This window comes from Humulus lupulus, chromosome 1 (genome assembly GCF_963169125.1).
Source record: "Humulus lupulus chromosome 1, drHumLupu1.1, whole genome shotgun sequence".
NCBI classification, from domain to species: Eukaryota; Viridiplantae; Streptophyta; class Magnoliopsida; order Rosales; family Cannabaceae; genus Humulus; species Humulus lupulus.
The window spans coordinates 172,330,875-172,337,514 of NC_084793.1; the positions used below are offsets into that span (position 1 = coordinate 172,330,875).

At 24.1% G+C, this 6,640-nt stretch overlaps 1 pseudogene; it reads left to right on the forward strand.

The window, feature by feature from the left end:
* The first annotated feature begins 395 nt into the window (after positions 1-395).
* LOC133824552 (uncharacterized) lies at positions 396-6,243 on the forward strand (annotated as a pseudogene).
* Positions 6,244-6,640: the final 397 nt, after the last annotated feature.

The window sequence follows — 6,640 nt, forward strand, 5'->3', positions numbered from 1 at the left end:
GAATTTAACAAAAAGAACCAAATAAAATAGAGCTATTTCTATGCTATTTTTCTTTCTTTCTAAACATTCTATCAGATACTTATTTCTAAATATGACTTCTAGATTGAGTTAGTTTTATTTTATTATCTTTGCACTTTTTTGTTATGCTTGGGGTTAATATAAAAGTTGGCTATTCTTGGGGTTAATGTTTTTGCACATTGAGAGAAGTAGTTATTTGGGTTTGTGCTATTTTTGACGTTCTTAATATACTAGGCTGTTTACTTTTAGAATAAATTTGACACATTCCAATAACACTATAAAAGAACATGCAAACAAGAATAAAATGATTCAATAATCTTCGCTTTTCAATCACCAAACACTTTAAACATTATATATTTAATATTTATTACATGAAAATGAAGTGTTCTCACAAAATCTCATGTCAATGGCCTCATCAACGACTCTATTCTATACTACTAATAGTATTGATCTTGTCATTCACAGCCTCTTCTTCTTCCACAAAGAAAAACAGGTTCAACAAAATTCCTAGATTAAGTCCTACTAACAGTAGGTTAAAAGTCCATGACCCTGAAATTGTTTTGACAGAAGAGGTTTCGAAAGACTTTGAAACGTTTTTCTTCAATCAATCTTTAGATCATTTCAACTACAGGCCAGAGAGTTACTCTACTTTTCAACAACGATATGTGGTCAACTCTAAGTATTGGGGTGGCCCAAATGCACCAATATTTGCTTACTTAGGAGCAGAAGAACCTATAGATTTTGATATTCCCAGTATTGGTTTTCTCACCGATAATGCCCTTCAATTTAATGCTCTCCTTGTCTACATAGAGGTATAACTTTATATCATCACATCTATATAAGTGCATATACATATTCATGATATGAAAATTTTGTCATATATAATATTATTTTTCCTAATTATTAATTATGTCTATTCATGTGACGATTAGCATCGATACTATGGGAAGTCAGTTCCATTTGGATCAAGGAAAGAGGCGTTACATAACGCAAGCACTTTGGGGTACTTCAACTCAGCTCAAGCTATAGCAGATTATGCAGATGTTCCCTTCATGTAAAGGATATTTTTAATGCCCAAAACTCACCTGTCATTGTCATTGGAGGATCATACGGAGGAAGTTAGTTATTTTCAAGTTTTAATATATATATATATATATATCTTCGTTTCACACTCGTGTATATATATATATATAGATACAAGTATAAGCATAACAACATGCCATACCGTTTATTTTGTTTTATTTATAAAATTTATTAATTATTTTTATTAAATTTATAGAATTGTCATATAAATAAAAATGATATCATATATAAAAAAAATAACATAAATATATTAGTTGAAAAATTAAATCAAAATATTATTTATGATTTTTTAAAAAATATAAACAACACGATAACTTTTTCAAACATAAATGATATTTTTTTAATAAAAATTAAAATTATGCATTATATATCATTATTATTATTAAAGTGATATTTTGTAATTTTTAATTTATATTAATATAAGTATTAAGTATCTAGTTTTGTATTGAATATTATTATAATAGTAATATTTTATAATATTTAAATTCATATTAGTAAAAAATTAAGAAAATATATTATTATCATAATAAAATTTTATAACATTTAAATTTATATTAATATAATTATTATATATGTAGTCTTATATTAAATGATATTATAAAAATGGTAATTTATTTGTTTTAAATATATATTCCGTTAAATATTTATAATATTCTGTTAAAGTTTACAAAACAAACCGTTAAAACCAAGAATTTTCGATATGTACACATTTTTTTTATAAACGATATATATATATACTAGATATAAGAAACTGCAATGCACACTTGCTTAATCTTATTTATAAAATTTATTAATATTTTATTAAATTTGTATCATTGTTATATAAATTTTAAATAAATAAACAATATTATATATAAAAGAATGACATAAATATATTAAAACATTGTTTATGATTTTTTGAAAAAATATATATATAATATGATAACATTTTTAAACATAAATAATAATTGTTTTAATAAAAATAAAGATTATGTATTATTATTAGTATAATGATATTTTATAATATTTAAATATTTAGTTTTATTTTAAATATTACTATAATAATAATATTTGAATTAATATTAATATAATTAGAAAATACTATGACTATATATTATCATCATAATATATTTTATAACATATAAATTTATATTAATATAATTATTAAATATTTTGTATTATATATTATTATAATAATTATATTTTATAAAATTTGAATTTAAGTTTATATTATTATATATGTATTTTTATATTAAATATTATTTTATAATAATGATATTTTATAATATTTGAATTTATATTAATATTATTAATAAATATCTATTTTATTTCGTCTATTATTAATGATTGACTTTAGTCTTTTGTTTTCCTTATTTCACATTATTATTTTCAGTGCTGGCTTCTTGGTTTAGGCTAAAGTATCCCCACATAGCTATTGGTGCTCTGGCATCATCTGCTCCAATTCTTTATTTTGATGACATCACACCATCTGATGCATATTTCACGATCGTCACAAAGGATTTTAGAGTATGAATAATTTAACTAAACCTCATTACCGAATATATATAGTATAAAGATTTTTGCCTAAAATACTATTTTTCTCAAAAGAAAATTAAAGTATTGTTTGGTAACCATTAAAAAAAACAGCTTTTTATTTATTTAATTAAAAATTTGATAATTAAACATAAAATAGCGTTTGGTAACTTTATTTATAATTTTTATTTTTTTAAATTTTAAACAAAATTTATTAAATTTTGAAAATAGAAATTTTTTACTTTCAAATTTTTTTTAAACAATTTTCATTTTTTCCTTCTCTTCTTCAAATTAACACATCACATTGTTAAACAAAAAATAAAAATAAAAGTTATCAAACACGTTTATTATTTTTTGTTTTTAAAAACAAAAAACAAAAATAGTTACCAAACATATTTTTATTTTTTAAAAATAAAAAAACAAAAATAAAATAATATTTTTATTTTTGTGTTTAAAAAATTTAAAAACAAAAATTTTACCAAACGGACCCAAATTTTTACGATTAAACATTTTTTTTAATTTTACGGATTTTTAGGAATCTTTATATTTTTAAGGTTTTGTATTCTTTTTAAGTTATTTTCACATTTTTTTTAAAAAAAAAATTTGTTGATGTTTAGTTTTTAAGTTTTTTTTGTTGATTAAGTGAGTTGTTTTCAAGTTGTGTTTTAGTTATTTTTCTTAAAAACTGTATTTTTGTAATTATGAAACTTTGAAAATCGTTTTTTCTTTACTTGAGTGTGTATTTTTGAAAAAAAAAATAGCAACCCTAAAAATATAAAAAAATAAACAAAAAAAATATTTGTATTTAAAAAAAATCTCTATAATATAGGAGCTGTTTGGCAAAAATTTTGTGTTTTTGTTTCTTTAATCAAGAAAATAAAAATAAATTTTTTATTTTTCATTTTTTTATTTTTAAAAATAAAAACATGTTTATTAACCATTTTTTTTAAATAAAAGAAATTTGTGTAAAGAGGAAAGGAGAAAAAATAGCGTTGGCACACTCGCCTTCGAAGAAGAAACAGAAGAAAAAAAATTAAAAACATCCAAAAGTTGTTTTCATATTTTATGAAATTTTAATTAAATTTTTAAAAAATAAAAAACAAAAACAATCCAACGAACATATTTTTATCTTTTGTTATCAATTTTTTATTTTAATAAACAGAAAACTATTTAAAAAATAACTGCGGAACGGGCCCATATTATCTACACTTATATGAATCTTTATTAGTTATATTTATAAGAGTATATATTTCTATGTTGTGTGTGTGTGCGTGCAGGAGGCTAGTGAAAATTGTTACCAAACCATCTTAAAATCTTGGTCCGAAATTGATAAGGTTGCTGACTCGCCTGATGGCCTTTCAATACTTAGCAAGAAATTCAAGACTTCCCGGTATTAAACTAATTAACATATTTTTAATTATTAAATTAGGATCACTTGTCTTATATATGCTAGAACTAATTAATCAAAAGTCTTTAATTTTATAAATATTATCTTTTAGTCCTCGAAACCAACAACGATATTTATTCTAAATATATTAAAATTGTTAATATTTATAAACATATGTATATGATTATAATATAAATGGTTCAGATCGATACTATAATTTTATATTTTGCATGCGTAAAAGTAATTTTTAAAAATCAAACAATTTTTTTTAAAATACTTTGATTCCAAATAATATTAAGATAAGAATTTTGTTTATTGCACACACATATATATATATATATATATAGTCCTTTGCAGGACTCTGCAGAGTTGAAGAACTATTTAGAGACGACATATGCAACTGCAGCACAGTACAATAGTCCACCAAAGTACCCAGTTAGTATGGTATGTGGAGGAATCGATGGAGCTAAGGATGAAAATGATGTTCTTGGCAAAATTTTCTCAGGCCTTTCTGCTTATTTGACTAAGAGGTCTTGTTATGTTAATGCACCCCACAATGTTTCTGAAACTGACGAGGGCTGGTCTTGGCAGGTTGCTAAACAATTTTATTATATATACCAAAAAAAATACATAGCATGTTGAACTCTCTTTCGTTTATCTCTATGTATTATTGTAATAATAAACTTTGGGTTGGTCCTTGTAGACATGCAGTGATATGGTGATTCCAATAGGCATAGGAAACGATACCATGTTTCCGGCTGATCCTTTCGATCTAGAAGACTACGTGAAAGAATGCAACGATTACTATGGGGTTTTACCACGCCCTAATTGGGCTACTACTTACTATGGAGGCTATGTATGTACATCTCAATCTATCTATTTATATATAGCGTACAATTATTTCAGAAAAATTATGTGCTTTAAAAAAAACGAAAATTAATCAATTTTTTAAAATAATTTTTTTTTAACGAATTTTAATAAATGGGATGCTAATTTCTCCATTTGCAGGATATAAAGCTAATGCTCCATAGGTTTGGCAGCAATATCATCTTCTCCAATGGGCTGAGAGACCCATATAGTAGTGGAGGGTACGTAATTATTAACTCCATATCAATATATATATATATATACATGTACTTCGATATAATTTATATTATTAAATAATTTTAAGTGACTTGATTATAATAAGTAGTTGATAATTTGTTTAATAGTTTATTTTTACTCGATCTGATCGTATTAGGGTCTTGGAAAGCATATCAAATAGCATTTTGGCCGTCAAGACAACCAGTGGTTTGTGTCAAATTAATACTTTTAAAACTTCTCAGTATAATTATTCATTAAATTAATGATGAGACAAATACATAGCATGTTGAACTCTCTTTCGTTTATCTCTATGTATTATTGTAATAATAAACTTTGGGTTGGTCCTTGTAGACATGCAGTGATATGGTGATTCCAATAGGCATAGGAAACGATACCATGTTTCCGGCTGATCCTTTCGATCTAGAAGACTACGTGAAAGAATGCAACGATTACTATGGGGTTTTACCACGCCCTAATTGGGCTACTACTTACTATGGAGGCTATGTATGTACATCTCAATCTATCTATTTATATATAGCGTACAATTATTTCAGAAAAATTATGTGCTTTAAAAAAAACGAAAATTAATCAATTTTTTAAAATAATTTTTTTTTAACGAATTTTAATAAATGGGATGCTAATTTCTCCATTTGCAGGATATAAAGCTAATGCTCCATAGGTTTGGCAGCAATATCATCTTCTCCAATGGGCTGAGAGACCCATATAGTAGTGGAGGGTACGTAATTATTAACTCCATATCAATATATATATATATATACATGTACTTCGATATAATTTATATTATTAAATAATTTTAAGTGACTTGATTATAATAAGTAGTTGATAATTTGTTTAATAGTTTATTTTTACTCGATCTGATCGTATTAGGGTCTTGGAAAGCATATCAAATAGCATTTTGGCCGTCAAGACAACCAGTGGTTTGTGTCAAATTAATACTTTTAAAACTTCTCAGTATAATTATTCATTAAATTAATGATGAGACAAAATTATCATTTTGTGCAGGGTCTCATTGCTTGGATATTCTCGGAGCAAAAGAAACAGATCCAAGCTGGTTAGTCAAACAACGGAAGATCGAGGTCAAGATCATCAAAAAATGGATTTCTCAATACTATGCTGATCTTACATCATTTTCGAAATAGAATTAAACAAATCTAAATTTAGATGTCAAACTTTTAATGGAATTTTATAATATTTGTTTTATGCATTTATTAATAAAAGGAAATGACGCTTGGAATACATCAATAAAACACTCTTTTATTTTCTTGCATATAATAATAATAAAATTCTCCATTATTACACATATAAATGATTTTTAAGACATTTCTAAGGATATTATTTAATTACAAAAAAAAACATTTATTTCGTGTAATATAAGCAATACTACAATCATAAAATTCTTTACTTTATACTATTTTATGTATGCATGAGTTTTGACTAAATACCAAATATAATCTTATGTTTTTAAATTTTTTACAATAAAACTTGTAAATACCAAAACAAATAGAGAAAATATATATCTATATATATTAATATATA